This window comes from Strix uralensis, chromosome 5 (assembly GCF_047716275.1).
Source record: "Strix uralensis isolate ZFMK-TIS-50842 chromosome 5, bStrUra1, whole genome shotgun sequence".
Taxonomy (NCBI): Eukaryota; Metazoa; Chordata; class Aves; order Strigiformes; family Strigidae; genus Strix; species Strix uralensis.
Window position 1 is genome coordinate 27,816,337 of NC_133976.1, and position 10,636 is coordinate 27,826,972.

The 10,636-nt window shown below is 42.9% G+C and overlaps 1 long non-coding RNA gene across 1 annotated transcript; it reads left to right on the forward strand.

The window, feature by feature from the left end:
- The first annotated feature begins 284 nt into the window (after positions 1–284).
- Positions 285–9,803, forward strand: LOC141944109 (uncharacterized). Its single transcript, XR_012629163.1, has 3 exons — positions 285–325; positions 6,707–6,788; positions 8,819–9,803. It is a non-coding gene; the product is annotated as an uncharacterized LOC141944109 (long non-coding RNA).
- The last annotated feature ends 833 nt before the right edge of the window (positions 9,804–10,636 follow it).

Genomic DNA, 10,636 nt, shown 5'->3' on the forward strand with positions numbered 1-10,636 from the left:
GTTCTATTTTCCAGAGAGAATGCAAAGAAAAGTGGTTTGCCTAAGACTGCTGTGTACCACCAGCAGAAACCAAATTTGGATTTCTGAACTGTGTTCTAGGCATTTTCTCATAGTTTATTTTACCACGTTTTTGGTCCCTGAGAAGGTTCCCCTGCTCCCCACTCAATACATAATTTGATACAGAGCATGTATGAGCATTCCCCATCTTGCCCCTTCTCTTCCCCTTTCCAGAGACTCCAGTACTTGCTAATCACCTTCATTCTCTTTCAGGCACAGGAGGAGAAGTTCCGGAGTGGAATATGGACTGTAGTACACCACACATGAGGTAAAGCAGTATTATCATCTGCCTCACCTGCTTGTCCGTCTTTTAATTAATTTTTTTTTTTAAGTGAGAAAAATAGAGTTAAATGCATCTGAAAGAAGGTCATTAGAATGGAAATATTATTAATTGCCATTCCTGATGACACTGACATGACATATTATGGTGTTTATACATCTTTCAAAAAATGGCCTGTAAATGGTCTGTCTTCTTTTATATCAGACAAGTGATGAGGCAGGTGTGTCTCCTAGGGAAACCAGGCTTCTGCAAACTGAAGCACAATATCAAGATAAGACTGTCATTGTGCAAGTCTCTGCTGCCCTGAAGCTAATGTGCACAATCTGTTTTCGCAAGTGCTTTCATATTTTTGTTCTTTATTATGAACATATACAGCACATAAGTGTTTTTAGTATTGGCTGACTCTGGTATTTTGTAGTCACGATTGTGGTATTTAAACAGGAGGTGATCTGTTCTGCACATGGGAAAGGGGCTGTGTTATAGAGGAAATAATTTTAAAAAGTGTTGCTATTTTTTGGCAAGAGGGTGTTATGATTATTTTTCAAAGAATATACCCAGTATTCATTATGTTCATGTACAAACCCATGGTGATTTGAATCTGATTTCTAGTCTGTAGCTAGAGAGCATTATCATTGTGTTAGAAATGCAAGTATGATATTAAATTGGAAAGTTCTTACATATATAGTCTCATCTATTTCTTTTTTAGCTGCTGTATAATACTGCTTCTCAAACTTACCCTCAGTAAGTTTGCAGATGACACCAAGTTGGGTGGGAGTGTTGATCTGCTCGAGGGTAGGGAGGCTCTGCAGAGAGATCTGGACAGGCTGGAGCGATGGGCTAAGGCCAACTGTAGGAGTTTCAATAAGGCCAAATGCCGGGTGCTGCACTTGGGCCACAACAACCCCCAGCAGCGCTACAGGCTTGGGGAGGAGTGGCTGGAGAGCTGCCAGTCAGAGAGGGACCTGGGGGTGTTGATTGACAGCCGGCTGAACATGAGCCAGCAGTGTGCCCAGGTGGCCAAGAAGGCCAATGGCATCCTGGCCTGCATCAGAAATAGCGTGGCCAGCAGGGATGACAGGGAAGGGATCTTACCCCTGTACTCGGCACTGGTGAGGCCGCACCTCGATTACTGTGCTCAGTTTTGGCCCCCTCACTACAAAAAGGACATTGAATTACTCGAGCGTGTCCAGAGAAGGGCAACGAAGCTGGTGAAGGGTCTGGAGCACAGGTCTTATGAGGAGCGGCTGAGGGAACTGGGGTTGTTTAGTCTGGAGAAGAGGAGGCTGAGGGGAGACCTCATCGCCCTCTACAACTACCTGAAAGGAGGTTGCAGAGAGCTGGGGATGAGTCTCTTTAACCAAGTAATAAGCCATAGGACAAGAGGTAATGGCCTCAAGTTGCACCAGGGAAGGTTTAGACTAGATATTAGGAAGTATTTCTTTACAGAACTGGTTGTTAGGCGTTGGAATGGGCTGCCCAGGGCAGTGGTGGAGTCCCCATCCCTGGAGGTGTTTAAGAGTCGGGTTGACATAGCGCTGAGGGATATGGTGTAGTTGGGATCTGTCAGTGCTCGGTTAACAGTTGGACTAGATGATCTTCAAGGTCCTTTCCAACCTAGATGATTCTGTGATTCTGTGAATTTCAGCTTAAGAGGTCTGATTACTTAGATGAAATAAGCAATGCCACTTGAATAGCAACTATTGTAAATAATGGAGATCTTTTTATAAAACTTCATCATATTGTTAATAATCAAAATGCATTTGGTATGATAAAGCACCACGTTACCCTTGGTTAAGAAAATTCCTTTCAAAGAGTTTGCCTGGCAGTGATTTTTAAAACATTTCAAGACTTTCTGAAAATCTTGAAACACAAATGTGGCATGATTGTATTATGAAAATTTGTTGGGTAAGGGACACATAATTATCTTGTTTCCAGATGAAGCAAAGCTGGTAACTTATCTCCAGTCACTGCTAGCAAATTTGTTTAGACACTTATTGAATGCAGGCTTTTTTTTTCCCTGCTGCACCACTCCTGTATAGACAGAAGTTATTTTTAAGGATGCATTGTGTCCAGGATATACATACCTAGCTGAAAGTTGTCTCAAGGTAGGAAAAACTCCTGAAACATGTATTCCTCACATCTCAGGGATACAATCTTTCCAGGAAAATGCTCAGCTTTAGAAACCCTACGTCACAGCACCATGTGTGTATATATTGGAACACACAATGCCAAGTATAATGCCAGGTTTTCTGAAGCAGGCCTATTTTTTAGTTTAAAGCATTGTTGTGCTGAATTGGTGATCAATTGGCAATGTTCCAGCTGAACAAAGCCTCAGTTCAGAAGGGTACAATTGCTGCTCCGGGTTTAGACATTGTCCAGCAAGGGGCCTCTATGCAGTGCAAGGATTCCAAAGGCAAATGTTTGAACATAGAAATAAAAAGAGCGTGGAGGAAGCTGGCAACAAGATTACACCAGCTAATGCTCTTATAAACAGATTTTGAACAATGCTAGTGCACTGGATTTAGAGGATGGGTGGGTTACAACCTGGGTGTATTGTTTCATATTGAGTATTTTTTTCTCATGCAGGTCTTTACCTTTTTTCCCTTCACGTGGTTACCAAGGAGTACAAAGCAAGCTATCACGTGTGTCAGATGCAAGCAAGATCTAAGAGCTCTAGAGCAGCTGAGAACATGCATACAGCATCTTGGGTGTCAGGACGACGCTATACTGGCAGAGGAATCTGTAAGGGGCAGAGACTTCCATTTCCTGCTGAGTTTTATCAGGATCCAGGTCTGCTGTGTTATACAGAGAGAAAGTGTTTGTCTGTAATATGGGAGTGTGTTTCTGTATCACCTCACAGACTGAGGGGGGGCACTGCATGGGAGTACAGCATTTGACAGCATTTCACAGAAGGGCGGCATTTCACAGAATCATTCATTCAGGTTGGAAAAGACCCTTGGGATCATCAAGTCCAACCATCAGCCCTACTCTACAAAGTTCTCCCCTACACCATATCCCCCAACATCCCATCTAAACAACCCTTAAACACATCCAGGGATGGTGACTCCACCACCTCCCTGGGCAGCCTATTCCACTGTCTGACCACTCTTTCTGTGAAATTTTTTTTCCTAATGTCCAGTCTAAACCTCCCCTGTTGCAGTTTAAAGCCATTGCCTCTTGTTCTATCGCTAATTACCTGTGAGAAGAGACCAGCACCAATCTCTCTAGAATGTCCTTTCAGGTAGTTGTAGAGAGTGATGAGGTCTCCCCTTAGCCTTCTCTTCCTCAAACTGAACAGTCCCAGCTCCTTCAATCGCTCCTCACAGGATTTATTCTCCAGGCCCTTCACCAGCTTCGTTGCCCTCCTCTGCACTTGCTCCAGCACCTCGATATCTCTCTCGTATTGAGGTGCCAAAAACTGGACACAATACTCCAGGTGTGGCCTCACCAGTGCAGAGTACAGGGGGACTATCACCTCCCTACTTCTGCTGGTCACACTATTTCCAATACAAGCCAGGATGCTGTTGGCTTTCTTGGCCACCTGGGCACACTGCTGGCTCATGTTCAGCTGCTTGTCAGTTAGAACACCCAGATCTCTTTCTTCCACACAGTTCTCCAGCCACACCTCCCCAAGCCTGTAGTGATGCATGGCGTTTTTGTGGCCCAAGTGCAGGACCTGGCACTTGGCCTTGTTGAAGCTCATCCCGTTAACGTTTGCCCACCGATACAATCTATCCAAGTCTCTCTGTAGAGACTCCCTATCTTCATGCAGATCGGCACTCCTGCTTAACTTGGTGTCATCTGCAGACTTTTTACAGGGCACATTACGGGTTGCAGGGGAAGAGCACTTTGGGATTGTGCAAAACTTATCATAGGATGTTTAGGGGAGGAACCACAAGCAGGGAAAGGGAGGGATAGAGGTGGTTTGGGGAGGAAAAATCTTGGGAGAACAGAGGAATAAGGGGCTAAAAGGGCACAGCTGCACGTAACCAGGTGGCTGGTCAGTAGGCTTGTCTGGCCATGCCCTGCACTTGATCAGAACAGTTTGTTTAACTCCATTTTCCTGTGTGCAGAGCTCTCTTCTGTGTGTATGGAGGTCTGAGAGGCCAGCAACTGGAGTGGGACCATGGGATCACAGGGACTCCCATCTGTGGTGTTAGCAATTGGAGTGGGTGAGGGTATGTAAGTCAGTGTGTGATCGCTCCTGAATATCAGCCTGGGCTTGCAAAGTAATTGAAGTGACTTGGGAGCCAGGTGTGTGCATGTGTCTCTGGGAGTGAGACAACTGGAGGAGCTGGCTGTGGGAGGAAGTGGGGGTCCCAGCCATGTGGCAGAGAGACTGTAGGGTCTGGGATTGACTGAGAGATTAGATGTGTGTGTGTGCCTCTCTCTCTGTGCATGAGGCAATTGAGGACCAGCTACTGGAGGACTGAGTGTCTAAGCCCAGGTACTGGAGATGGCTAAAGCCAATTCACATTTTTCTTGGCAGGGTAGCCCTCATTCTGATTCTATAAAATCAGAGCATTTCAATTCACCCCTTCTTTCTTCTCTGCCTCTGTAGAGGCGAGTTTCTGTGCTCTGTATTTGTATTGATGGTGTAGAGAGCAAGATGCAGACATTGCACATGATGTATAAGTAGACAATTTTGATCTTCCTGCAGCCATTTGTTTTCACTCTACACAGGTACAGAGTAGTAGAAAACCAGACCCTTTGTGTCTGGAATGCTTAGCACCCAATAGATTTTTTATAAAATAGACCTCAGTTCTGCAGCCAGTTCATTTGCTGTAGTTGTTTACCCAGGAAATCTCTGGACTGAGAGTGTCTGTTATGCCCTGCGTTAGGCAGACAGGCGTGTGAATTGTAACTAAGCAGTCCAGATGAGGAGAGGAAGTACTGACTGGTTTCTTCCCCATGCTCCTGAAGAAAATCCGCTTCATAAAGAGTTGTATGAAATATGTGCTTCCTGTTTACATGTTTCACAAATAATAAGTCAGTCACAGTGTCCCTCAAAGATTGCTTCAGGGTTCTTTTGACACCAAGCCTCACGACTTTTACATAATTTATACTGCCAAGTCCAGCCTCAAGCAAGACCCAGTAATGCATGGATCTATTTGTGTAAGGTGTGGCAAAGCATATAGGCAGATGTATATGCTTGTATGTAATACAAGTTTCAATATATGGTAAGGCTTCATGATGAGAGCTGAACAGGCCCTTACCAAGTGAGAGAGAATGTTTTGCCCTAGTGTGGCTAACATTTATAGTGAGGTCTGGGGAGTGGCCCTCATTAACAGGCGCTGCTTGCAGGAAGGAGAGGGATGCATGCACCTGGCCTCAACAGGTGTACGGGCTGTTTGAGGAGCTGAAAGCAGTGAAGATTTTGGGGGAGTGAATATTGATATTGTCTCCTGAATAAATTAAGAACCAATAAGTCTCTTGATGGGGAGCAGCAGTCAGGGTGGACGTGAAAAGGACAAAGCAAAAGAGGCTGTAGAGGTAAGAATTAATCCAAACAGATGCTAACAGAGGGAGGAAGCATGCATTCCCTGGTTGAGGTCTTCTTCAGGTTTGCTTTTACAGCATATGATGGACTTCCATAAGGACAGTGTTCTGACCTCCATGGTTAAGGCACTGGTTTGACAGAGTATAGGAAGCTTTCTGCATGTGATCTAAAGGTAGATAAATACGTAGTCATCTTTTATGTCTGTTCAGCCATTTTGCTACCTTCTGTTTCTATTCAGGAACTTTAAGTGAGAAATACAGTGCCCTAGGCACCATTTCCTACCAGCAGATGGGTCCTACCAGGGTATGGATCTTAGGAGCTCTGAAAAGTTAGGTGGGGTGATTGGACCCTGAAGGAATCTAACACTCTTTCTCCCCTCTCCCCATCAAGTTCAATAAATCAGTGTACAAAAGCTGTTTGAAAAACAACCAATTCAAACCAAAACTTCATTTGTGTTATTGTGTAATTCTATGAATGCTAAGCAGCACCTGCAAAGCAGCAAACTGTGTGGTGGTGGAGCTGTTGTGTCCTGTCAGAAACATTTAATAGTCTCATTTTAAAAAGAAAAAAAAAAAAGTTTATGATAACAAGTCTGGTCTAGAAACTTTCCACAGCAGCCTTCCATGATGGTTTCAGTCATTTATGATGACAAATTATTTATTATCACCAGAAACCATTCCTTCCATAGGTATAAAGTTACTCAGTGTTGTATCATGGTGAAAAACCACACAGGAACCTCTGTTACACTCATGTGAGTAGGTGTGCAGAACCAAAAAAACACTGAACTTGAAAGACATGATTCTGTCATAGATATTAACCCATTTGGCTTGAGATTATGACATAAAATTGTGTAATGTCTTTTCATTTAGTATGTCTTTGACGGTTTATGCTTCTGAAGCTGTGTGCCAACCAGAATATCACCATCTTTCAGTTTGTTTAAGCAGGAGACAGGTAAGATCCATCACCCTTCCCATGTATTGTGGCCCAAGCCATGTCACCCTGGCAGGCACAGCTCCAGTGCTAGACTGTAATCCTTATCACATGTGCATTGATCATTCCTTTCTTTCTGGTGGAGTAGTGGAGTTTCACTACTGCCTTGAGGAGCATCAGCTACAATTCCTAAGTGTTGGAAAGCAGCCAGAGATTTGGTTTCTATAGATAAAACAATATTTTAAAACAGCAGTGGTCTATCTCAGATTCACTAAGTCTTTGAATATCAACAGAAAGCTTGATACATAAACGTAAGTTTTATTACTTTAACCTTTGTAATTTTAATATAGCCTTATTTATAAAATGGATTTCATTCATTCATGTAACCACTGTATGGGAATGATTTACAGACACCATTAATTCCTTATCCAGGATTACACATATGCCTAAGAATAAAATGGAAGTAGATGTTATGGTATTAATTTATGCATTTTTGGAAAACATTAAAGTCATATAACCTTACGTCTAATGATTTTGTTTAATTATACAGTTCAACATTTTCATCTTCAAAGAAATCTGCAAACAATGACTAACTAATTAATCCTTGCTGCAGCCCTTTGAAATAGGTAGATAGACATAATTAATCCCATCTAACTGATTCCTTGCCCAAGGCAATACACTGAATCAATATTTAAGCCAAGATTAGAGCTCGGTCTTACTCTGTGATCATTTCACTAAACTAGCAGTTCCCAAGTTTCCTTAGATTGGGCTCACTCCTACCTTGCTGTGATGGTTTAAACAGACATATGCCTTGGCCTGCACCAAGCCTTCATTCTCTGTCTTCCACCTCTTTGCCTTTGAAGATGCTTCCTCTCCCTCTTCCCCCCACAGATTACTTACACTCCAGTCAATTCAGGTGTGGAAGGTCTAACTTTTTCCCTCCAAAATCGTGTACCTGGCTTTCACTTGCTTATGCCTGTCACTGCCTGACTGACTCTTTGCACCCGCAGTCTGCCTCCCACAAGTTCCCTGTCCTTCAGGTGCCATTGCCTGCCCTGGGGGGGCCCTGCTTCTGGGCTTGGTGTGTGCATTGGCATCGCCCGGTAGAACCACCTCTCTCTTCCCCTGCTCCTGGATCCTCCCAGCAGCCGGAGGGAAGCTCTGTGGTGGAGCTGGTGTAAGCTGCTTTGTATCTTCTAGTTGGCTCACTCTTGTACAGTGAGCAGGGAGAAAATTGAAGGTAAACTTTGCACCATTAAACAGCAGACACTGTTTTCATAGACCATGGCCCATACCAAGGTGCAGCCTATGGTCTTTGTGTCTGTTACTGTAGGTGGAGATTCATGAAAGGTTTTGCAGCACATAGTGACTTACAAAAGCACTTTATAGGATCAAGGGCAGGCGTTGTTGTTCAGGTAATATTGAAGGCTAGGGAAGTTCGTGAGTGTGGAACCAAAGAGAAGCTGATGTTGTAACAAAGAGTATTACTTACCTTGAAAATGGTCTAGTGATCATATAGACTGGAGTGAGGCAGTTCTGAATACCACAGTGAGCAGCAGGGATTGCAAAGCAACAACAGTTATCTGTGGAAGACTGATAAAGTCCTGATTTGATAGAAGCAGCTAATTCTGCATAGCATGTGATGAAGGCTGGAGTACAAGAAAAGAGAGAAAAAACAATGGAAAAGGAAATTCCCTCCTTATGTTATCAAAGAACAGAACTAGAACTGAAGAAATAGTGCCAGAAGCTGGACTTCCCACCATGGTGGTGTTTAAAATCTGGTCAAATCTTACTCGGCTATAGCTTTTCTTATCTGGTGGGAAATAGAGTTAATGTGATGTATCCTGTAGTTGTTGATAACGAAGTCAAATTTGTATTTGTGCTTTGAAGTAATATGTCAAACCAGAAAAGGTATTTGCCCTGACTATAGGGATTCACCTCCCCAATAAATTAGTGAATGGACCATAAATATTCCTGCAGGCAGCTGATCTGACTGCCCTCAGTTGACATGCCACACTTTCCTTGTACTCATCATTTCCTTTACTTTATAGAAAATGTTATATCTTCGTGTGACTGCAGGAGAGAGAAAAGAAGAGGATACAGAGAGGACTTGAAATTCTCCAGCAACATTGCACAGTATCTAAGGATACACTCCAAACCCGGTGCACCACTGCAGAAACTGATTTATCTCAGCATTCTCAAAAGTGTAATTTTCTATGGGTGAGATTGCTTAGCTATGTCTGCAGCTTGATTCCATTTTCTTTAGAAAAATGTTTGATGCTCTGCCCCATACTTTCAGGCTCTCTGCAGCTGACTAAAATTGTGGGTATCTTTCTAAAATAGATAGCCTGCTTCAACCACAAATTGATTGGGCTTTGACTAGACTGAATTATATGTGGTGCAGAAGGTCAGATGGATGATTGTAATTGTCCTGCTTGGCTTTAGATCTTTGGATTTACTTAGGTACTAAGTCTCTCCATTCAGCATGATTCAAGAGAGTAAAATCGAGAGCTCTATAAAATAGGAATTGTACATTCAACCAAATGGAGAATGGCTGAGTATAGACATATGGCAGATTCATTTTTTCAGGCTGTTGATAATCTCAAAGAACATGTAGTAACAGAACGAGTCAGTGTGTTGGTGGAGATTCCCCCGCCACCCACAGCAAATGATATTTTGGGGCATATAAATAGTCAATTACAATAACACATCCCTTTCAATCTGAGTAATTTCTACTGAAATCCAAGATGACTACTGTCAAAGGAGATGTACAAAGGCATAGCGTTCTTTCTGCTTTAAAATAATTATATACTGCAAATACATGCAAGAGAAGGCAAATCACTTAAGGACTCTCTTGGAAGAAGTATCTTAGTGGAAATATGAATGTCTGTCAGTTTCCTGACATAGTTTAAATGTTAAATGACAGATAACCTAGGATCACCCAAATGAGATGGCAAAGTTTTATTCTATGATGCTGTCTGACAATGAAATCCTGCATCTTGACAATTAAAACATTTCTTTCACAGCCACATTGAAGGTCTCTGTTCTGATATTTTCTCTTGTACTTACATGACTCTACAAATGTTTAAATTATGTAGAGCCAATGTAGCATTGAAGGTTTGCTACACAAAATCTTGAAGGAAATTTTCTTCTAGTCTAGGAATATATTTTCTTGATCTCTGTAATTAAGAGCCCAAGGGCAGCTGATGAGCACAAGGCAAAAGCCTAGCCCCACTAAAGTGTTACCAAGTACTTCCCCTGTAGTGAACAGAATCCTCTTAAGATGATGACTGCTGAGATGTATTCAGTGGTTTTTGTCACTCTCAAACAGAGAGGGAAAAATGAAACACCCTCTTTCCACTATGCAATTTTGCAGGCAGTTTACTGCATTTAATGAACTGTTACAGCATATGCAGATTAACACTTCCCACCCGCACTCCACAGATCTGGCTCACGATAATCACTTGTCCTATATTTCTGTGCTATATAGTGGCTTCCTCTGCTCATAGAAGCACAGCCCACAGAACTGAAACAAAGGTCCTTAAAGGCTTCAGTTTGCCAAAGACTACATTTGTCTCCTCCTCTCAGGTCAGAACATGAGAGACTGACTGGTGGTGTCTTCTCAGCTTTAAACAAAGCCAAAGGCTAGGTGGTAAGCAAGACAGTCTGCTGCCCTTTCTGTCCTACAGCTCAGACCATGCAAGACCATTACTTTCTTTTTGTGTAGGCTTTCACCTTTAGAGCCACAGAACTCACCATGGAGCTTTGAGCTCCACTTGACCACAGCGACTTTGCCAGGGTCATACTGGAACTGAGGTAGCCTACAGAACCAGTCCAGGTGAAAGCAAACATGTTAAATGCTTTCAGTG